General features: G+C 35.5%; 1 long non-coding RNA gene across 2 annotated transcripts in view; it reads left to right on the top strand.

Moving 5' to 3' along the window:
- The first annotated feature begins 1,634 nt into the window (after nt 1–1,634).
- Nucleotides 1,635–25,350, top strand: part of LOC116637380 — a 42,685-nt gene continuing 18,969 nt past the window's right edge. Inside the window, exons 1-4 of one of the 2 annotated variants that reach the window (XR_004300469.1) lie at nt 1,635–1,872; nt 16,488–16,649; nt 22,616–22,681; nt 23,997–24,014. This is a non-coding gene — a long non-coding RNA (uncharacterized LOC116637380). The remainder of the gene's footprint in view (nt 1,873–16,487; nt 16,650–22,615; nt 22,682–23,996; nt 24,015–25,350) is intronic. The other variant, XR_004300470.1, reaches the window with a different exon arrangement.

Raw genomic sequence — 25,350 nt, 5'->3', positions numbered from 1 at the left:
TTTTCCGTTGCTTCACACCCTCTCTGCACTTAAATCATAGGTCAATGAGAGAAAAATAGAAAACCTTATAATTTTGTCTTCCAACCCATGAGCATGGAATATTTGTTCATTTATTTAAGTCTCTCTTAATTACTCTCAGAAATGCTTTATGTTTTCCATGTAGAGATCTTGCATATCTTCCATGAGGTTTATTTTTTGACATTTAATACTTTTGAGGCTTTTGTGAATTTTTTTAAATTACACTTAATTTATAAAATTATATTTAATATTTGTTTCTCTTATATAGAAATAAGACTTTTGTATTATAAGATGATAACCAGCAAATTTGTTGAACTTAATTGTAATGATTTATATGGACTTTATTTTTTATTTTCTTGAAGACAAGCATATTAGTGAGTCATTAGAGCTTCATTTTTTGTTTCTAATTCTTACATTTTTATTTCTTTTTCTTGCAATATCATACCAACCAGGGTCTTCAAAGTGTTGTGGGACAGAAATAGTGACAGCAGGTACCCTTTTCTCATTTCTGATTGAAGGTAGAAAGTAAATTTACCTTCTATTTCTAGTTTACAAAACATTTTTATCATGAATGAATGCCAGAGGTCAGGTTAATACCCTTTTCTTTAAGAAACCTTTTTTAAGTCCATAATTCTTTTTTCTTTCCCTCATTATAACTTTGTCAATTTCTATCTTATTCTCATGTTTAAAGTGTGTAAGTCCTCTCTTACTGTTAAACAGCCAAGTGCTTTAACTCTAGAAATCATGTATTATTTTTAAAAAATAAGCACATTCTTAGCAGAATGTGAAACATGCAGTAGATACCCACTAATTAGATAAGACTCCCCAAGATAACTTTTAATATATTTTGTGTTAATGACTGAATTTAGTTAATGACTAAAATAAAAAATATTTATTTTAGACTTTCCCCATTTTAAACTAATGCAAGCAATACAACCATAGCTATGATTCCATATTACTTGCCATAATAATATATGCCTATTTTTTCTTTCATATTATTGGTATCAGGGTAGCAATTGCAATTTTATAAAACATGTTTTGCCAAATTGAAGCATATATTATTCTCAGAATCAAAGTTTGGGGGTAGATTCAGACTTGTTTGATAAACCTTGGGTCCTTTAAAGAAGGGATTCCTGTTTTGTAAAAACACTGGGAGACAAGCAGAGGTCTGGGCAGATGGGGGAAGGATGAGTAGCAAGGCCTATGTTGTAAAGGACTTGATGGCTCCTGATATAAGACCATGAGGTAGAGTTTAACCTTAGTCCCTGAATCTATGTCTTTCAAGCCCCAATTACCAAAATGCTCTTGAGAGTCTTTACTTTGAGCAGATGGTTGTGTAACATAAGATGAATTGGGTCGTTAGGACCTCTGCAGCTCCGTTTTGGTAACTCCTAAATAGTTTTGAGAAGCAGAACAAATTTATCTTTAGGCCAGAGAGAGAGAAATTTATTGGAATTTAGCATTTCAAATGAGATCTATCCATGTGCGGGTAGCAACCACAGGCAGCTACATCTCCTGGCAGCCTAGCAACCACAGGCAGAGAAGAAAAGCCCATTCACATTCAGACATCAGCTATGACTATAGATGTTAAGACCCTCCTTTTCTTCAGATTCAGCTGCAGGGAATGACAGGAATGTTCATCAAAGGAAAACCAGGCTCTATGCTCCTTGAGGAGGTGGCTAAGAACATTGCAATCCGAAGCACTTTTAAAGAGACCTGTACACCACATGCTGAGGAACATTCAGTTATTCCTATTCCACTTGATGGAATGTTTTCATCATTATTACATCATTTGATTCTCTCCACTAACTCGAGAAGCAGGCAGCGATACAGAACGTTACTCCCATTTTACTGGTGAGGAAATAAGCCAGAGAGTTAGCTTTCTATAGGTAATACAGTTAGTAAATTATATATCGTGACTGAGAATCTAGGTTTTGTTGATTCTTAAGGTAGTATTTGTTTTGTTTTGTTTTGTTTCCCATTATTTAAAAAGTCTGTGATCTTGGAGAAGTTACTTAGCAACTCTATGCCTCAATTCCTGTTTGGTATGATGGGCATTATAATAATACTTATAAATCCTTAGATGGTGAAAAAAATCAAATGAGATTTTGTGTGTGTGTGTGTGTGTGTGTGTGTGTGAGTGAGTGTATGATGCTTAGCACAGTGCTTAACTTGCAATCAGTTAGCAATAATCATCATAGTAAGACTATGTAATAAACAGATTCATTTAGAGCACATAGAAAAATGAGTCTTTGCTAAAGTTATGTGGCCTAATAATAGCTGACATTTATTGAGGGTTTAACATATGTCAGGGATTTTTCTCAGAACTTTAAAATAGTCAATTAACTCTTTTTTGTTGTTGTTGTTAGAACAAACTTTGAAGTTAGTACTATTTAATATTCACAGTACAATTGAGGAAATGAGGTAGGGAGTAGCTTATCCAAGGTAGCTTGCCCAAGATTAGTGGTTCAGCTGGAAGTCAAACTTAGGTGAGCTAGTCAAAGCCTGTGCACTTGACCTGTTCTGTCTCTTCCTGTTTGGTATGAACACGTATACATCATTTTCTACTAACGTATGCAGCTTAAAACGGATAATCATATTTGTTTATATTTTCATCTATGGACTGTAGTTCTAAGAGTTATTTAAGTATATTTTAGAGATAAATGTTGAAAATTCCATGGACCATAATTTATGTTTGAGAGCTATAAATCTTGAAAATTTATGGACCAGCATGATGTTCAAGACTTCCTCTTAACTTATAATCAAGCATTAACATCTACTTATAATGTTTCACCATCCTAGTCAAAGATACCCTTAACATGTGGCAATATATGTAAAATTATTATACCCTTTCATTATATCATAATACTTAATCATATTCTAGGGCTATGCTTCGCAAGTATGCAATATTGTAATCTAGATATTTTTTTACATTAATCAATGTTTTTATAAGCTAAAATTGGATTTAAGTGGACCACAGGAGCACATTGGATTAGGAAAATTACAAAAGGACAGCTTACAATTTAAGGGCTACTTTTAGAGAATACATTTTTAAAAAAAATGTGTGATTATGTAGAGTGATGATTAAAATAACAGTTCTATATGGTGCCCATGGAAATAGTTTTCATTGTTTTATGCCTCTTACTTTTTAGAACTAGCTGTTGAAATATGTATTTGCTTTTTTCCCAATCATAAGAATTGCTGAACATTCTAAAAGCACCAGGCCTGAGGCAAAGGTCCACTTTATCTTGGTATAAAAAGAGCTGCATTCCATCTGTTCTGGCCTCAAAGAAGCTTGCACAAATCTATCTTCCCTTTGCTTGTCTTATAAAACTCCATGACCTTTTATGAAGTCTAATAGAGGAATTCCATTTCCACTAGTAGAGGAGTGTCCATCTATTGCTTGCAGACCAACAGTTTTCCTCTGAAGTAAGCAGAAAAAAACAGCCAGATGAGAGTATGGGCATATGGTATATAGCTTAGGGAAACAGTCCAATTATTCTACAGCTTGTGTACTTTATGTTTTAAATGGTGGTGATGATGATAAGGAAAGGGGTAGGAGAAGTAACAGATATATTTAAGATGATCATTGAATTTAGATTGCTTATTAAATAGAAATGTTTAAGAATTGATTTCCTAATGATGCTAAATTTGATTTGGAAGCATTAGGTCATACATAAACTTTGAAAATAGCCTAGGAGTTGTTACTCCTAAAGATTTAAAATTAGATATGAATTATCCATGGTTTTTTGGTCAATGAATCTATGACAAAGGAGGCAAGAATACACAATGGGAAAAAGATAGTCTCTTCAAAAAATGGTGTTAGGAGAACTGGACAGCTACATGCAAAAGAATACAAACTAGACCACTTTATTGCCCCATACACAAAAATAAACTTAAAAGGGACTAAAGATCCAAATGTGAGACTTGAAGCCATAAAATCCCTAGAAGAAAACATAGGCAGTAACCTCATTGATATTAGCTAGAAACACTTATCTAGTTATGTCTAGATGTCTAATTAGATTTTAAACCAAAGACTATAATAAGAGATGAGGAAGGACACTATATCATACTTAAATGGGCTATCCAACAAGAAGCTCTAACAACTGTAAATATCTATGCCCCTAACATGGGAGCAGCCAATTATATAAGCTAATTAATAACAAAAGCAAAAAAACACATTGACAACAATACAATAATAGTAGGGGACTTTAACACCCCCCTCACTGAAATGGACAGATCATCTAAGCAAAAGATCAACAAGGAAATAAAGACTTTAAATGACACACTGGACCAAATGGACTTCACAGATATATTCAAAACACTCCATCCCAAAGCAACAGAATACACATTCTTCTCTAGTGCCCATGGAACATTCTCCAGAATAGATCACATCCTAGGTCACAAATCAGGTCTCAACTGGTACCAAAAGATTAGGATCATTCCCTGCCTATTTTCGGACCACAATGCTTTGAAATTAGAACTCAATCACAAGAGGAAAGTTGGAAAGAACTCAAATACATGGAGGCTAAAGAGCATCCTACTAAAGAATGAATGGGTGAACCAGGAAATTAAAGAAGAATTAAAAAAATTCATGGAAACAAATGAAAATGAAAACACAACTGTTCAAAATCTTTGGGATGCAAAAAAGGTGGTCCTAAGAGGAAAGTATATAGCAATACAAGCCTTTCTCAAGAAACAAGACAGGTCTCAAATACACAACCTAACCCTACACCTAAAGGAGCTGGAGAAAGAACAGCAAATAAAGCCTAAACCCAGCAGGAGAAGAGAAATAATAAAGATCAGAGCAGAAATCAATGAAATAGAAACCAAAAGAACAGTAGAACAGATTAACGAAACTAGGAGCTGATTCTTTGAAAGAATTAATAAGATTGATAAACCCCTGGCCAGACTTATCAAAAAGAAAAGAGAAACGACCCAAATAAATAAAATCATGAATGAAAGAGGAGAGATCACAACCAACACCAAAGAAATACAAACAATTATAAGAACATCTTATGAGCAACTATATGCCAGCAAATTAGATGATCTGGAAGAAATGGATGCATTCCTAGAGATGAATCAACTACCAAAACTGAACCAGGAAGAAATAGAAAACCTGAACAGACCTATAACCACTAAGGAAATTGAAGAAGTCGTCAAAAATCTCCCAAAAACAAGAGCCCAGGGCCAGATGGCTTCCCAGGGAATTCTACCAAACATTTAAAGAAGAATTAATACCTATTCTTCTGAAGCTGTTCCAAAAAATAGAAATGGAAGGAAAACTTCCAAACTCATTTATGAGGCCACCATTACCTTGATCCCCAAACCAGACAAAGACCCCATCAAAAAGGAGAATTACAGACTAATATCCCTGATGAACATGGATGCAAAAATTCTCACCAAAATACTAGCCAATAAGATCCAACCGTACATTAAAAGGATTATTCACCGCGACCAAGTGGGATTTATCCCTGGGCTGCAAGGTTGGTTTAACATCCGCAAATCAATCAATGTGATACAATACATTAATCAAAGAAAGAACAAGAACCATGTGATCCTCTCAATAGAGGAAATGCAGAAAAAGCATTTGACAAAGTACAGCATCCTTTCTTGATTAAAACTCTTCAGAGTGTAGGGATAGAAGGTACATACCTCAATATCATAAAAGCCATCTATGAAAAACCCACAGCAAATATCATTCTCAATGGGGAAAAACTGAGAGCTTTCCCCCTAAGGTCAGGAGCATGGCAGGGTTGTCCACTATCACCACTGCTATTCAACAGAGTACTAGAAGTCCTAGCCACAGCTATCAGACAAGAAAAAGAAATAAAAGGCATCCAAATCGGCAAAGAAGAAGTCAAACTCTCACTCTTTGCAGATGATATGATACTTTATGTGGAAAACCCAAAAGACCTCACCCCAAAACTGCTAGAACTCATACAGAAATTCAGTCAAGTGGCAGGATATAAAATCAATGCACAGAAATCAGTGGCATTCCTATACACCAGCAACAAGACAGAAGAAAGAGAAATTAAGGAGTCAATCCCAAATACAATCATAAGATACCTAGGAATAAATCTAACCAAAAAGGCAAAGGATCTGTACTCAGAAAACTATAAAATATTCATAAAAGAAATTGAGGAAGACACAAAGGAATGGAAAAATATTCCATGCTCATGGATTGGAGGAACAAATATTGTGAAGATGTCAATGCTACCTAGACAACCTACACATTTAAGGCAAGCCCTATCAAAATACCAGCCACTTTTTTCAAAGAAATGGAACAAATAATCCTAAAATTTGTATGGAACCAGAAAAGACCCCGAATAGCCAGAGGAATGTCGAAAAAGAAAAGCAAAGCTGGTGGCATCACAATTCCAGACTTCAAGCTGTATTACAAAGCTGTCATCATCAAGACAATATGGTACTGGCACAAAAACAGACACATCGATCAATGGAATAGAATAGAGAGCCCAGAAATGGACCCTCAACTCTATGGTCAACTAATCTTCAACTAAGCAGGAAAGAATGTCCAATGGAAAGTAGTCTCTTCAACAAATGGTGTTGGGAAAATTGGACAGCTGCATGCAGAAGAATGAAACTGGACCATTTCCTTACACCACACACAAAAATAGACTCAAAATGGATGAAAGACCTCAATGTGAGACAGGAGTCCATCCAAATCCTAGAGGAGAACACAGGCAGCAATCTCTTTGACCTCCGCCACAACAACTTCTTCCTAGAAACATCATCAAAGGCAAGGGAAGCAAGGGCAAAAATGAACTATTGGGACTTCATCAAGATAAAAAGCTTTTGCACAGCAAAAGAAACAGTCAACAAAACCAGAAGACAACCGGCAGAATGGGAGAAGATATTTGCAAATGACATATCAGATAAAGGGCTAGTACCCAAAATCTATAAAGAACTTATCAAACTCAACACTCAAAGAACAAAGAATCCAATCAAGAAATGGGCAGAAGACATGAGCAGACATTTTTCCAAAGAAGACATCCAAATGGCCAACAGACACATGAAAAAGTCTCAGCATTGCTTGGCATCAGGGAAATCCAAATGAAAACCTCAATGAGATACTACCTCACACCAGTCAGAATGGCTAAAATTAACAAGTCAGGAAACGACAGGTGTTGGTGGGGATGCGGAGAAAGGGGAACCCTCCTATACCATTGGTGGGAGTGCAAGCTGGTGCAGCCACTCTGGAAAACAGTATGGAGGTTCCTCAAAAAGTTGAAAATAGAGCTACCATATGACCCAGCAATTGCACTACTGGGTATTTACCCCAAGATACAAATGTAGGGATCCGAAGGGGTATGTGCACCCCAATGTTTATAGCAGCAATGTCCACAATAGCCAAACTATGGAAAGAGACAAGGTGTCCATCAACAGAGGAATGGATAAAGAAGATGTGGTATATATACAATGGAATAATATGAAGCTATCAAAAAAATGAAATCTTTTCATTTGCAACGATGTGGATGGAACTAGAGGGTATTATGCTAAGCGAAATAAGTCAATCAGAGAAAGACATATATCATATGATCTCACTGATATGAGGAATTCTTAATCTCAGGAAACAAACAGGGTTGCTGGAGTGGTGGGGGGTGGGAGGGATGGGGTGGCTGGGTGATAGACATTGGGGAGGGTATGTGCTATGGTGAGTGCTGTGAATTGTGTAAGACTGATGAATCACAGACCTGTACCTCTGAAACAAATAATACATTGTATGTTAAAAAAAAAAAAAGATAGTAGGAAGGGAAAAATGAAGGGGGAGAAATCGGAGTGGGAGATGAATCATGAGAAACTATGGACTCTGAGAAACAAACTGAGGGTTGTAGAGGGGAGGGAGGTTGATGGATGGGTTAGCCTGGTAATGGGTGTTAAAGATGGCATATATTGAATGGAGCACTGGGTGTTATATGCAAACAATGAATCATGGAACACTACATCAAAAACTAATGATGTGATGTATGGTGATTAACATAACATGATAAAATAATATTAAAAAAATAAGTTAAAGACAAAAAAATAAAAAAGATGTTCAACATCTTCATTAGCAGGGAAATGCAAATTCAAGCTACAATGAGATATTACCTTACACCTGTCACAAGGGCTAAAATAAAAAACACAAGAAACAATAGGTGTTGTGGAGGATGTAGAGGAAAAGGGACCTTATTCACTGTTGGTAGGAATACAAACTGGTACAACCACTATGGAAAAGAGTATGGAGGGTCCTCAAAAAATTAAGAATGGAATTACCATATGACTCAGTAATTCCACACTGTGTATTTACCTAAAGAAAATAAACACCAATTCAAAAAGGTACATGCACCCTTATGTTTATCACAGCATTATTTACAATAGCCAAGATATAGAAGCAACCCTGGTGTCCCTCAATAGAAAAGAAGGTGTGATTGATATATATATATATATATATATATATATATATATATATATATATAATATTCCATTATATATATAATGGAATATTACTCAGCCATAGAAAAGAATGAGACCTTGTCATTTGCAACAACATGGATGGAACTAGAGGGTATAATGCTAAATAAAATAAGCCAGTCAGAGAAACACAAAATACCATATGATTTCACTCATATGTGGAATTTAAGAAACAAAGCAAATGAACATTTTAAAAAAGGGAAAAACAGAAAAAACAAAAAACAGGCTCTTAAATATAGAGAACAAACTGATGGTTACCAGAGAGGAGATCGGTGAAGGGATGGGTGAAATAGGTAAAAGTGATTAAGAGTACCCTTATCACGATGAGCACTGAGAAATGTATAGACTTGTTGAATCATTATATTGTACACCTGAAACTAATATAATACTGTATGTTAATTATACTTGGATTAAAAATAAATAAATAAAAACTTTAAAAAACAAAATTACATATGATGATGCCTTCATGCTTAACAACCCAGCAAACAGCAATGTCAACTCATTTTATAGAGAAAAGTTATTTTTGTGAATTCAATTAATAGTCCAGATAGAAGATTCCAGGAGTCTAAAATTGGCTGCCAGAGTCATCCTTTTCTATCACATTCTCTGTCTGAAACCATTTCTGCATTGTGTCCAAAATAAGACTTATTTCAGTGATGGGGCAATACACATCTCTGGATGGTTCCTTTCCAGTGAAGTCTCCCTTTTCTGAATTGTCACCAGTGAGGGAAGCTGTTTCCACTCTGCCCTTATCACATCTAGATACCCCATTCTTCTATCCCACCTTCCTCCAAGAGAAGGATATCTCTAGACAATGAGGAATTAGTTTCTGTCTATAAAGGATGTACAATGAGGTATAAATACAAAGTGCGTGTGTTATTTTACTATGACATTAGAAAAGACCTGTAACAATGTTGACTTTTATGAGTTCTGTGAGCCTGGAAAACAGTGAAGGGTAAGAAATCCCCCACATTTTGTGTTCTAGAGTACAGCTTACTGTAAAGGACCACTCTTCTTTATATAACTTAGATAAGACTAATGGATGCCCCTTGTTTACCTATGACATGGCCAGATATAGAGTCTCCAAATTCCTATTCTTTGCCTCATAAATGATTAAATGAACCGTTATCCCCACTGATCCTTTGGAACCAAATGCTTATTAACCAAACTTTGGTCAAACTTCTCTCTTTGCGGGAGGTCCCTATCTTTTGGGCTGCCCTCAGCTTGAGCCATCACACAGCCCTTCTTCAGAGCCCACCTGAGTATTTACTGACCTCCATGTAAAGCATTCTTTTTTTAAAAGATTTTATTTTTAAGTAATCGCTACACTCAACATGGGGCTAGAACTTATCAAGAGTCACATGCTCTACCGATTGAGCCAGCCAGGTTCCTCTAGGGTAAAGCATTCTTTACTCCACCATCCTATCATACAAGTCCTTCTTCCAACTTGCCCACTCCCTGTTTTTTCTAGCCCTTTTCACTTCTGTTTGTATGGGAAATGCCCTTTTTGACTCAGCCCTAAGAATTTGCTGATCTAAGGTCAGCACTTTCTATTGCAATAGTGTCTTTCCTTACCTTACAACTGTCCTTTTGAATAAAGCCTCTACTAAGTCTGAATTTGTTCTTTGACATTTATTTAATGATTACCTCTTAAAACTATGGTAAGAGGCCAGCAGTTTATTTATTTTATTTTTTAAAGAAAAGTCTTAATTTGCTACAACTTAATATAAAGGGCTTTATGAGAACATTTATGGTTTGTTAAATTCCTCATTTTTCAGCCTGGCAGGACTTTTAAAAAGTGAATTAGATGACTGTTTTAATGTACTGCAGTCATTTCCTTAGCTTTTAGCTAATGACCTCATCTGGACAAAGTAGATATTTCCGTTTCTTATCAGTAATAATTAGAAATATAACTAGTGTTGTCTCATGCCCCTGAAAATTCTCTAGGAGACTTCAATGACTTCAAAGGAGATGACTTTATGGAAATGATAAGCAATGGAATAAAGAAATTTAAAAGTAATGGCTTTGATTCCATAAGGACATGATTTAGAGTTCCTTTAATATATAAACCCTTGTAGAATTACAAACAATGCAGGAAAAATGGCCACTCTATAGGAAGAAAAGGAGATTTTTCCAATTCAGAATAAAAAACACAACCAAACACCAACAAACAACAAAAAATCCCAGAGCTAACACAACTACATTAAATCCATAGGGATAGTGTAGTGGGTATATGGAACTCAAATGTTATTTTAGCTAATAGTTTTGCTTTCCTATATGTCTAAACTTTTCATCAGACATTCTACAGAGACTTAAAGCTATACAGTGTAACTTCATCTCCAATCTTTTCCCTGCTTGTGAAAGTATAGACAGAAGAGCCATCTTAATAAAATTAACATATCAATAAAGAAACTTTAAGGGACTTGGCTTCTCAGAAAATCGGTTATGCTAATCAGCACAGACTATAAAACAATATTCTTTTATCATTTTAAAATACTTTAAACTACATTTGGTTATCATGTCTATAATTGTGATGGGTCCTGTGGCATATATCAGTGCTTCTCACATCAGCTTGACGCCAGCCCTCCTGAATCAGAAACTCTTTTGGTGTGTTCCAATAATCCATATTTTCTACAACCTTCACAGATTGTTCTTCCACACTCAGTGAACCACAGATGGAACATCACAGGATCAATAGAATATTAGAGAGATAAAGAAACATGTAGTCCACCTCCCATAGAATCTGATGTATTGATCTCTCCAAAACAATGCACACAGGAAGCTACACGTCATTTTACAAAAAAATTCTGGGACATTCAGAAATGTCTTCAAGACGGAGGCCAACATATAGTTTCTTTTTTTTAAATTTATTTATTTAAATTCAATTAGCCAACATATAGTACATCATTAGTTTTTGATGTAGTGTTCAACGATTCATTAGTAGCGTGTAACATAGTTTCTTAACGAAAGATTCTTTGTTCCCAAGTTAAAATCACCTAGTTTACCCTATCCAATATTCATTCTATAGATGAGGAAACTAGCTAAGAGTGTTAATATTTTGACTAAGGTCACGTATATGGACTACTTACATTTTCAGTTTTCAACAATGTAAAAGTCAAATTTAACTAGGTTCTAGGCAGACAGGCAAAGTGATTTTTAAATAATCTATTCTAAGAACATTTTTTCTCTAATGTATACATAAAAATCAGAGTCAGTAAATTAAGTTTGTGAATTCAATTTGAGAATGAATTAACTTTTTCCCTAGACATCCTTCTTACTTATAGAGCTACTTACTACTGACTTTGAAGTCATCAACATGAATTCTGCTAGTTACATTCCATTTTAGTCTCCATATATAATGCATTGACTCATATTGATGAAATGTGTTGGGTGTGGTAAAAATGAACCTATCATGTTAATTTCAGTTTTCTGGTATTAGATAGTAAAAATGGAAATTATAATTCCAAGCATTTCTTTATAATCATACTTTTTCTGTCCTGTCATCTGCAAATAACTATTCCTCTAATTTTTCTCTCTTTAAGGAATTCATTTTATGAAAAGTATTTGCGCTTTAATATATATATTGATAAATATCCTCCTAGTCATGTTAATGAAACTTAGTTCTAAAACTCTAGAAGGAAGAAAATGTAATGACTTGTCTAAATGAAGATTTCATTTATTTATTTGACAGAGAGAGACACAGCGAGAGAGGAACACAAGCAGGGGGAGTGGGAGAGGGAGAAGCAGGCTTCCCGCGGAGCAGGGAGCCCGATGGCAGGGCTCGATCCCAGGACCCCGAGATCACGACCTGAGCCGAGGGCAGACGCCCAACTGACTGAGCCACCCAGGCGCCCCAAGGTGATTATTTTAATAGAAACACTTTTTACATATGTTCTTTCTCAATCCTTAGACTACAACTGTGCCTGGAACATAGTAGATGCAAGTGTTGCTTTCTCCGGATGAGGATGGAAGGGAAAGTTTGATCCCCACTTGACAAAGGAAGCAGCCGAGACCTAACTGTTCAAGGTTAAATATGAACAGGAGGGGACCCCAGCCTCAGACGCAGCACTCCTGGCCGCGCACGTCCAGCCCCAGGACCCCAGGACACCTCTCGAGTCCTTCATCCCATCCGTCCTCCTAAACCTCTCATCTGGGCACCGCCTCACTGCCCCTGACCCGGTTCTGGGCACTTCGGATCAGTTCGCCAGCCCAGTCCTCACAGTACGGAGGAAGGTAGCCTGTTCTCATTCTGTGCAGGAGGAATCGTATGAACAGATATGGAATAACTTTCAAGGGAGGAAGGTCCATGTGGGACACATCAATGAATTACAGAAAGCACTAGGTAGTTTCTAAAGTTAAGGGAGAAATAGAAAGGGGGACAGAGAGGGCAAATCGGACAAACAATATAGAACAAAGTAGACATTTCAATCTTGCACTGAAGTTTCTTCTATCATTTGGTTGGGAAATCCTCATATGCCTGCATTTTCTCATAAATTACTTTAAATTATGTTCCAAATTTAAATTATGCTAAATATTGTTAGTAACTGTGTACACCTGTGCTTCACTGTTGGATGTTCCTGCTCTGATGTACTTTATAAGAATTTACAGCTTTAATGAGGCTGTTTATTTGTAATTGGTCCCGATAGGAATCTGCTGCTGCATTTCATCCAATTTTAGTTATTTTCAGTTATTCTCTGGAGATATCATTTGAAATAATATCTGATGTTGCTTACAATTCAAAGAAAGATATAAGACATTTTTAAATGACAGATAAATGCCCATACTCCAATCCTGTCTTCAAAATTTCACAATTAGTATTTCCCACACCACTGCTATGTGCCTTAACTGGCCATTTCCAGGACAAAAGAGAGAGCATCAGCTCTAAGTCAAGAACATCTAAATTAATAACTTTTCTCCTTAACTTCCTTGATATTTGATGTTGGCCATGTCAATTTCTCTGCACCTCAGTTTAGTTATCTGTTAAATGGGAAAAAAGTTAGACCTTCTAACCCCATGTGACTATTGCAAAGGCGCAATGAGATGAGATTAACAGAGCTTTGTGTTTAGGAAATGGACATGCATATTCTGAAATCCAAGCACATTTTGGGTTTTCAAAGGTGTTCAATGTTTCTTACCTTTTTCTTGAGGGCACAGAAATTCTTGTTCAATCAGATAAAAGCTGTGAACTCTGATTTCTTTAGTATTTGTCTTTCTCTTTTGTGTTCACACTGATGACCCTAAGTTCTTTTGGGCCAGTGACCAGATTTTCATCTGTGTGTGTTCTGTTATGGGATGTTCTGTAATGTAGTTCTCTCAATTGGCTGTTTTGATTCTTATTTTCCTCAGCTCTCCCTTTTTAGATAATAATAGTTTTTAATCTTACTGTGGTCTTTGATTTTTGAATTTGTGTTCTATTTTTCTTGTCTTTACATTTTCCACTGATAATTCCCTAATGTTTTCTTCAAAATGAGCTCCTTATTTTGTTTCTTTCTTTTGGTTTACTACATTTCTTTCTTTCTTTTATTTCTCTTTCATTACCATCAATTTTTCCTCTTTTTTTTCTCATTAGTTATGGTTTTCATAACAGATACCATGTTGCTGTGCTGTACCACTTATCATTTGCTCAAATTCAAGGCAGCTATCCCTTCTGTTTTATCTTGAAAGCCACTTTTCTTACATCAGGTAACTCCCTACTTATCTGGGACTGTTTGTCTTCTCTCTGAGCTTTAGTTAGAGGAGTGTTTTTGTAGTTTGAGCATGTGGAAGAATCTCAATTTGGCCTTCTGTTCTTTCTTCTAAGATCCTGGCAAATATCTTCTAACAAGATTTAAGATACCTATTTTTATAAGGACTTATAACTTTGGGCTTCTTATCATTACCATATTTCTGTAAGGAACACTGGAAAATGTCAAAATTTGACACTTCTCTTGCTTCTGCAGAAATCCTGTGTCTTACGTAAATCTTAGTCCACTTCTTTCCCATGTCAGGTATAATAATGGGAATTCTCACGATTGTGCCACTCAGTCACTCATCTTCTTTCTTGTTATTAATTTTCAGAATGATGTGTGTGTGTATGTGTGTGTGTGTGTGTGTGTTTTGAGCCTAGTATGAAGTTTGGGTCGAGGTACCAGCATTCTTATCTTTTTTTGGAATGAGGTTGTATCATATCCTTCTTGGTTACTACTGTGAATTCCTCTCTTCTATGATTTGTGATTTTATGCTCATCTTATTAGGCATTTGGGACAATAATTCTATGACTTGAGTTGCCTCCACCAACTTTCTTACTTTTCAGTGTATTTCTTATCCTTTTGTTTATAAGCTCAATGATGACAGGAATGAAATTTGTATTCCTTTTATAACTTTCCTAGTAGAATTCCATGGCTTCCCCTGACCCCACATAAAGATACCTAGTTATTAAAACAAGGAAAGTTAGCATTATTCAATCATTTCATACCTCCTTCTAAGCACCATGGTAGTATATTTCACAAAGGGAGCAGTTCTAGTATTGGTGGACATCCGGTAAGGAATACACTTTGGTATCATGAGATATAAACTAGGTGAAAGCTGAATGCAAAGATAAGGAAATGAGAATAATATGTTATCCTTTACAAATGGGAAAGATGAATTATTAGGACCACATCTCAGACAGAAGGAGAAACTAAGCTTGTCAGTAAATCAAGCATTTTTTTTCATTTATTAATCTGATTTACATGGAGACAAGATAATCTGAGTTAAATATATAAAAACAATACAGACAGTTTAGAAAGAGAGATCTTTTGGCATTTGGTAACTATTTCCTCTCCACATTTGATTTACAGTATCATTTAAAGTCAAGTGAGCCAAGCTCTCTAATATTTAAAGTAAATGGTAAAAGAAAATTGTCAATATTCCATCATGGAATGGTAACTAGGTATAGTGCTTATATTTACCCTTCAGATATGATTAGATACCTTCACTGCATTCTTTACAATCTACATCTTCTTTTGCTTTACTAAGAAATGTTGGTTCCATAAGAAAAAAATATCATTTCTTTGAAACAAAATTTCCATGCAGGTGGTTTTTTGTTTTTTTTTTTAACTGTCAGGTTGACAAGTGCTATAAAATAATAAACTTCTCATCTATTATACATTCTCCCCCTTTCTCTTCATAACAATAGATTGATGTGATGAAGGGAGGGGCTGAATAATAGATCCAGAGCAGATGTGTTTAATATTGTTCTCTGAAGAATGACTATGTAGTTAAGAATAACATTTTACTCTCCAAAAATATGATTGGGGAGGGGCAGTATTTTATCCAGAGGACATTTAAGAAACAAGAATGATTCTCAAGTGATTTTTTTGTAGTTAGATAAATCTTTAATACTCTCTACCAAATCCACTTAATGATAAAATCCCCGTAACATCACTTCATTGTGTGAAATATTTCAACCTTAGATTTTTTTTAAATATACTATAATGCATACACGGAATGCTGTTCATGTCTGTGGGTGATAGCTGAACATAAAGGCTGTCTCCATGGTAGATAATAATATTTAAGACAGGAGGAAGATTGAAAAAGAAAGAAACATATTTTAACAATACTTTTAAGTATCCAAAATATTGGAGAAAAATGCTTTGGGAGATTTTTTTCGTTATTGTTTTCCAAGTTTCACTCCATTCGTCAGACAATTTCTTACATGCAGACATGAAAACTTTTCTAAACTTCCTTTTTCTCTAAGAGTATTATATATATATATATATTATTTATGTATATAATATATATATATATATAGCTTATTTATATAATCATGGAAATATTTTTCTTTACAATAAAAATAATGTATTTCATTATACTTTTGAGGAAAAGAGGATTTAGGAGAATAATTTTATGGAATATTTGAAGAAATGGCACGTTAGAAAAGGATAATTCAGTAGTTCTTAGGGTATTTTTCTTGTGCAAGCCTAGAGGCTATTTGAATGTATATATATTCATGTAAATCAACTATTTTTCTACAGGAGGAAGATGGATGCAGGTGCTTGTCAGTGACCTAAGGGAAACGTCACAGATGTGTTCTTCTCTTCCTACTCCCTTAAGGAAATGGACCATGAAAACTGGGATACATAAGATACTATACCTATATCTCCTTCCTTTTTCCACTTTCTTTACAGCTTCAACAGGTAGGGATGCATCTATCTATCTATCTATCATCTATCTATCTATCCATCTACTCATATGGTAATCTGGAAACTGTATGTTTAAAGTCTTTGCCTTGATATCAATGTAGTTTGTAAATACTGCTTAGAGTTTGCTATCGGCAGCATCTTCAATTTGTTCATCTGGGCATTCTAATATTATTCTAAGTGGACAATTTTCATTATTTGAGTGATCTAGGGTCTCATGTTTCAGATTATCATCAGAAATTCATTGTGTGAGTAAAAATAAAATTAATTCTAGTGGCCTAGAAATGAGAAAAGTTTGGGAGTTGAAAGTAGTACAAATAAGAAAGCTATATATTCTGAAAAAATTAATTTCTTATTTATATTCTATCGTATGCATATCTGAGACCATCCTGTTCAATCTTTTAAAACTTTATCCTCATCTGTTAATTGTTAATAACATACAAAACACTTATTATGTGCCAGGCACGGTTCTAAGTAGTTTACAATTGGTACCTCACTTAATCCTGATAACAATCAGATGATAATAGACATTATTATTGCTATCCAAATCCAGTGAAGACACCTAGGCGGAGAGAAGTTAAATTTTTGCTTGGAAAGCATGGATACCGCCAGAAAGCAGAGGCTGACATATAGGCTTGTATGCACATAGTTTATGAAGGAACCAACATTACAAAGCAAGAATAAAGAACGAGAAGAAGGAAACAAGAAAGAGGAAAAGCCAAAATAAAAGTCAATTACTGAATGGTGATCACTGTGGGCTTTGGACAAGTGACTCTACCAGGACCCTCTGAGGAGCTGTGTAATTGTCTGCCTGAGGGATGAAATGGAGGATTTTTCCATCAGGTCCGTTCTCCCATTCCTTGAGATTTGGCCCTTAGAATATAAACTCCCCACACTCATGTGGTATTTGCATATGAATGTCAAGTGTCTTTTACAGGTGTCCCATGCTTCAGCATCAGGAAAGTCCTGACATATATACATATGATCCTGTACATATGGTACACATTTCACTTTAGTCACCACGATTGTGAAGTAGATTAAAGCCTGCTCGGAATTGTTCACCGTAGCCAAGGCTGTAATCAGAGAATATATGTCAGTACAAAAGTAATACTCATATGGTCCATTCTTGCCCCACTTGGACCCACTCACAATATGCATAAGTCTCTCGGCAAGAATTCCATACTTAATGCTTGTTAGTGGAACAAGCTATTGTCCTTGCTCCAGTAGCCAGTTCCCTCTTCACTACCACTCATGCTATATTTTCTTCACATTTGGACATCACATCAACTGGGCTGATGTTTGCCTGATTGATTGACTCGTACCTCAACACAAGTGTTTTGAGGCATCGATAATCTTGCATTTACTTTATTATCAGTCACAATTATAATGGGGCATGGGAGTATCAAAAATGTCTTAGTGGACCCCTGAATTCTAGGCACACTGTTTCCTGTCTTCTTCTCTAGCAGCATTCTTAGGTCCTTATCATAATAAGTGTTAATTATCTACCTTCTAATATAATAACCCTATTTTCTTATTCTTTCTGCTCCCCTGGCAAAAGAACTCTAAAATGATCAACCGAGTTATAGCTAACTGACGCTTTTTAGGAAATGCAATATATTGTACAATGTGGAACATATGTAGTTCTTGCTTTGCCATAAAATGATTTCCTCAGTCTGAGGCAATGTGTGTGAGTATCATATCCATAGATAAATAATTCTGTGATGCTGGAACTAGCAGTGAACCTGCAGCCAGGAAAGAGAAATCTAAATTAGTAGGTATCAATTCTAGTAAAGATCAATCACTGTCTCTTCCATTGTGGAAGAAGCTCAACATAATCCATTTACTACTAAGTGACTGGTCTGGGAGATTTTGCCATAGTGGGAGCTCAGTGTCAGTCTCTGATGCTAGCAAGTTAGGCATTCAATAGTGACAGTACCTAAATCAACTATAGTGAGAGGGAGCCCATGCTATTAATCCCATGTTCAACCACCATCCCTGCCAGCATGGCTATTCCATTTATGCCCCTTTCTGGCATGCAGTGTGATTGTTGAGGACAGAGACTACTGATGACCATAGGTTAAGTCATCCCATCTACCTGAGCTATTGTGTTTCCCCTGTGCTGGATGCTCTATGGCTGGGTTAATAGCTGACACATAAATCTCCATACTTATGCCACTTCCTTAGGTTCATCCATATGCCCCTTTCCCAGATTTTTTTCGTCTCTGATCTTCTAATTATATTCCTTACCTCTGATTAACCAGTCAAGCCATTCACCATTGTCCAGAATTCTGTGTATGTGCAAATCTTAAAGTACTTTCTCCAAACAAATCGGCCAATCAAATGTGCTCCCTGCAGCTTTGCCAGTGGTAGGACTTCTCACTTCTATTCTTTTGGACCACACATAAATAGTACTGTCCTGAAATAGAAATCCATTTTTAATTTACCTCTATATCCTGCAGCAATATATCTTCAAATGAGGTTTCCCCCTTCTATAAGAGAATGATAAGAATCACCTTCCCAAGAAATTGTAAGCGTGAGCTGAGTGGCACCCTTCAGTGTAAGAAAGACAAGTGATGTGAGCATCTGGACACTTGATCATCTAACTTACTTACGCTCTTTAACCTTACTTATATCTTATAGACCTCAGATGTGATCCTAAATGTACTGTTTCCATTGTATCATGGATTGTGTAGCACCACCCAACTATATGACTTGGTGAATTTGACAATAACTGAGTCAAGATGAGCAGTACCAGTCACAGAATTATCTATTCTCTCACGATAAGGAACTTTAGCATGCCAGCCTTCTGTCACAGAATGATGGCCTTCCTCAGAACCTTAGGGCTCTGCAATAATACTTGTTGGTAATTTCCAGAGATTCCACACAGCACCCGTATCCACCAGATATACATCTAACATCATTGGATCTGCTGGGTCATATGACTTGGGTGGCTGGGTAGATATCTCTATAGCCTAGGACTTGCTACAGAGTCATCTCTTATTCTTGGCCTCACTTAAAATTGACAACCCTTCAAATGCCCTGACAATTGGTTAGAAAATTTTTCTCCAGCTTAGTATATATGGCTTCAAAATTCCAAAGAGACCTACCAAGTGCTATACCACTTAGTGATTTATTTTTTTTATATATTTTAGTTTATTATGTTATGTTAATCACCATACATTACATCATTAGTTTTTGATGTAGTGTTCCATGATTCATTGTTTGCGTATAATACCCAGTGCTCCATTCAGTGCCTGCCGTCTTTAATACCCATCACCAGGCTAACCCATCCCCCCACCCCCCTCCCCTCTAGAACCCTCAGTTTATTGATAGGGGAACGAGGTGTAACAACTTGTTTTTTAAAATGTGATATCCTGGCTTGTCATAGACCAGTATATTCCTAAAAAATTTTACATATGTGACAGCTCCTGAATCTGCATTTTTTCCCTTTTATTTCTAGCGTGCTTGTTTTTTAAAAGTATTCAGAGTACTTGCTACTTCCGGGTCTATTTTGCATAATGCGGTAAAATGATAGACAAATGTGGTCTTTGGAAGAATGTTAATTGCTAGAGACTATATTTAAGTAGTTGGCTATTTCTCTCTTATACCATTTAATATATAACAGAATATTATTTTACTTAAAAACAGAGTTATTTTTACAATTAGATGATTCTCTCCCAATGAATTATAAATTCCTTGAGTGCAAAAGAACATAGTTTATTCTTCTTTATGGCACAAATATTCTTAAAATATCTTGCTTATAGTTGACATAAAGATGGTGAGTTGATTTGAATAAAAACTAGTGATTATGAAAATAATAACTGAAATATATAACCCGGGGAAGTGGTAAATTGAATTAAGGAAAAAAATAACATAATACATGCACCAAAAGTGAGAAAAAAATGAGGAATTAAGAAAATAAATATTTTTAATGTTCTTGTTATGTGTTGACCATCTGTGCTTTGTCTAGGATAGGGTCAGCAATATGATGCTCTTGCTTATGGAGCAAATGCCATTAATAAGATTCAGAAATAAGCCTAAGATATGTAGGCATGACTGTCTTCATTCCTTGATAATTTTCTGCTAGCACTAGAAAAATGCAAGGCATCATTTTCAAGTGTATTTTTAGCCAATTATATGGCTTTACCATGGAAACAGCATAATTGAATTAAATATTTTTTAAAAATAAAGAAAATAAACATCCTGGGATTATTTCCACATAAAATAGTCAGTATTTCCTCTTTATTTCAACAGCTGCTGCAGTTTTTAAGAGACCAACTCCATTTCCATTACTATATGTTCAAGAAATCCTTTCTACATTCCTAATTCATATTCTGAGATTGGCATGCATTGCTGCTATGCATCACATGACAGCATCTATTTAAAGTGAAGGACCAATCATGTCCTTAGGTCAGAATAATTCTAGTCTTACCTCTGGAGGAGACTTGCTAGAATGAATATAATATTGCTAGAATGAATGAATATAAGACATAAACTCTGATTAATAACAAGTATTTTGTTTTTTATGCCCCAAATCTTAATTCTCCTCCAAATACGCTCAGCATGTAAGTTTAAATAATATTACAAATGTAAACCAAATAAGACAAATTTTCTTCTAACTGAATGGCAAAATTGACTCGGCTTTACCTTTAGGTTTTTCCCATTATATTTTTATTACACACACACTATACATTATATATAATATACATATATATATACACACACTGTATACATATATGCCTATACATACACATTATATATTTAACATATATATATATTTTAAAGATTTTATTTATTTATTTGACAGAGAGAGAGAGTTAGTGAGAGCAGAAACAAGCAGAGGGAGTGGGAAAGGGAGAAGCAGGCTTCCCGCTGAGCAGAGAGCCAGATGTGGGGCTCGATATATATTTATGAATGTCATTGTTCTATTAGTGTTAAGACTGATATTTTCTCATGATTAAACTGGAGTGATGGACTTAGAAAAAGAATACCATAGAAGTAAAATGCTTTCCTAATCTCATCATATCAGAGAGTGACTGATTTCAACTCGACTTCTCCTTAGGGATGTCATCCTTAATCATTTGGTTAAGGTGGTGTCGGCGTGGGTTCACTACTACAAAGGTACTATTGCTCTCCCTTCCAGACTACTTGTTGGAAGTAAGTTCAATATAAGCAACCCATTAATAACCTAGACATTTCATGAATGAAATTTTGGGTTACCTCATCAAGCAAGGAACAATAATAAGCTGAGGTTTTACAGATGGCAAAAAGAATATGGAATTATTAAGGGAAGAAGAAGGTCTAAATGCGTGCTACCACCACATGATTTGTTACAAAAATAAGATTGCAGGGGCGCCTGGGTGGCTCAGTCATTAATCGTCTGCCTTCGGCTCAGGTCATGATCCCAGGGTCCTGGGATCGAGCCCCGCATCGGGCTCCCTGCTCCACGGGAAGCCTGCTTCTCCCTCTCCTACTCCCCCTGCTTGTTTTCCCCCTCTCACTGTGTCTCTCTCTGTCAAATAAATAAATAAAATCTTTTAAAAAAAGATTGCATGCTTTATGAATGCTTCTCAATTATTTAAAAAAGAATATATATGTGTGTTTTGTGTGTGTGTATGTGTGTGCATGTGATATATATATATATATATATATATATATATATATGTATATACAATTTGTCAGCATTACATTAAAGGATATCAAAGAGGGATCGAAACTCAGCTAGAATAGGAATAAACATCACCCAGAGATGGATAAAGTGACTTTGTGGTGACAGTTGGCTGTTTTCAACTGTAAAGGGATTGTAGCATAGATGGAAGCACAACTGTGTATTTGTTTGCAAATTAAATGTTCCAAAGAGTGATGTATGGATACCAATTTGTAAAAAGAACTGTGATGAATTCATGCTTTGTCAATGTAGCTAAGCTAGAACTATCACTCTCATGATTCTCTCCTTTCTGTAGTTCCAGGTTAGCCTTGGCTGCAAGAAAAATTTGCATGAGATTTGGAAGGCAGAAGTGAAGCACCAGGTTTGTATCTGGTCCCAGGCACCACTGCAGCTCCTCCATATTATTGCTGATTTGTTGGCTCGTTTTTTTTTTTTTTTTTTTTTTTAAAGATTTTATTTATTTATTTGACAGAGAGACAGTGAGAGAGGGAACACAAGCAGGGGGAGTGGGAGAGGGAGAAGAAGGCTTCCTGCAGAGCAAGGAGCCCGATGCGGGGCTCGATCCCAGGACCCTGGGATCACGACCTGAGCCGAAGGCAGATGCTTAACCGACTGAGCCACTCAGGCGCCCCTGTTGGCTCGTTTTGTTGGTGTGGGACAATGTTCAGGCCCTCTGCTTCTCTAGCTTTTACCATATCTCCTCCCTTAGCTGAGCTAAGCACTTTGTGAAAGGCACTAATGTCCTGTGCATGTCATTTGCATCTTTGAGGTTAGATGCAGTCAGAGAAAACTGTAAGTTTTAGATTGTCTTCATGGGTTACAGCTTTTCATCTTGGATTCCAGTTAGTCTTTATGGGTTCCAGGTTATCTCTGAGCATATTACTATTTGGTTACTGTTTGTCCTTGTTTTCCTCTGCTCTGTGTCCAGTTATTCTTATCAACTACTGTCCTATTGACACATAGCAATTTCAGGCAACCACCAGATTCGAAGGCAATAGCCTTTCATCCACTTCTTCACCAGCTCCTCTTTGAGGCCCCTTAATAGTGACTTTTCTTTGGTCATCTGACTTTATGTTTTTGGCTTCCCCCATAATTGTATAAGGTCCAATTATTATAATAAATTTCTTATTCCATAGTACTTATATTGGTTCTGCTTCCTTGATTGACAGCAGTAATACAAGTACCTTCTTACTTTTCCTTTCAAGTCTCTTAATCTCATTTTCATAGCTATCCATTTGTTTCATGTGATGCATGTAGTTTGCTCAATTCTTTCTTTGAATTTATTAATTCTGTGTTTGCCAGCAATGTGCTATTAGACAATCTACAATTTTACTTTTTATTCATTTTTCACTTTCTTTTTTAATTATAGAAATTTTTTTTGCTCTTTTTCTAAGTTATCTTTTCTTATAATTTTGTCTTGTTTTATGTTCCTTCTTTTAGGCTTTTAATAATTTTGGATATACCATTGTATAATATCTTTCAGATGGTCAACCATTTTCTAAAGTTTTCTGGAGGATTTCAATCTGTTCTTCATTGTGTCTATTGACACTCCTTGTACATTTTGTAATTTTGAAATGTAAGCTCTTCTTCATGGATCTTTTTTAGTGGAAATCATTTTAGACTTGAAATGAGATTATGCTCTTTTACAGTGTGGTTTTTATTTCCTTTTTGTCAAGCACCCAATGGTTACACTGGTAAGGAAAATCATTTTATATTATTATTATTATTTAATTTACAGAATGTTAAGGTAGTTTAAAATCTAACCCTGATACTTCTAGTCAGAGGAAACTCCTACTCCCTAAACTCAATATGCACCTTGATTCACGTAAGTGATTTCATTATCTCCGCATACACTGGGGAGAACTTTTATTGGTACATACTGACTAGCATCCTCACTAAATTTTGTCATCAAGACTTAAATGTTTTAGTATGGGTATTTGAATAAACAGTTATTTTTGTCATTCATGTACTATATAATTCAATAGTGAGAAGCAAAATATTTTTGATATATTTTGATATGTATACTGTTATTTAATGTATTTTGTTTATTATGCTTTGGTGTATTCTTAGTTAGAACATGAATCCCTTTGTACTTAAGCTTAGTATGTCAGTCTTGATAAATTACTTAATATTTCTGAGAAATTACCACTTAGGAATAATACAAATACAGAAAATCCAAATACAGAAAACTAATTGATTTGGGGCTTAAAAACTAATGAAGTTTGTGCCTGCATAATTATATTGAATGAAGCAGAGACTTCATAAACCAAACACATTATAGCTCAAGGAAAAATCTTAATTTACAATAAATTCCCTTATTATTTAAAAAAAAATGTTGATTACTTAGCATGTGTCAGGTGGTGTGCTGGGAATTCACTGGTGAACAAAATTTATTTCTTACCCGCACACTAGTGGAAAAGGTGGGCGCTAAAAATATAATGACACAAAACATGTAAAATTACAACTAAGTGATAAATTAAAAATAAAATAAACACAGGAGCTATGAGACTATATGGTAGGGAGATAACAACCTAATCTGTGGAATCATGGAGAGCTTCCCCAAGGAAATAATGCTGTAGGTGATATTTAAAGTAGGTAACTAGGAAAAAATGGGAGGCAATGGGGGAAGATGGAAGATGAGTCCTCATGTGTAATTGACAAATATTCAGGTAAAGACCATAAAAAAAGGGCAAAGCAGCTAAACCCTGCTAAGATTGAAACCATGATGCATGCTGAGATTTGGAAATAGGTGAGGAATGTACTATGCAGGTTTTTGAGGCTATACTGAGAATATTGGTTTTAATGTAGGAGCAGTTGGGAGTCACAGTGTCTTATGGGTATGCATGGGGGAGGGAGAGTTTTAGAAAGTCTTCTATTTTAAAGTGACTAATCTTTTCATCAATGGTGTACAATTTTCTGTTAATCTCATCTCACATATTTTTATTTTAGATATTTTATTTTTTATCTCTAGATGTTCAATTTGGGTCTTTTTAAGGAAATTACCTTTCATGACCTTCCTTATCATCCTAA

Source organism: Phoca vitulina, unplaced genomic scaffold (genome assembly GCF_004348235.1).
Source record: "Phoca vitulina isolate PV1807 unplaced genomic scaffold, GSC_HSeal_1.0 scaffold14, whole genome shotgun sequence".
Taxonomy (NCBI): domain Eukaryota; kingdom Metazoa; phylum Chordata; class Mammalia; order Carnivora; family Phocidae; genus Phoca; species Phoca vitulina.
The sequence above is the reverse complement of the archived record's forward strand: the minus strand, read 5'-3'. Positions and strand labels throughout refer to the sequence as shown.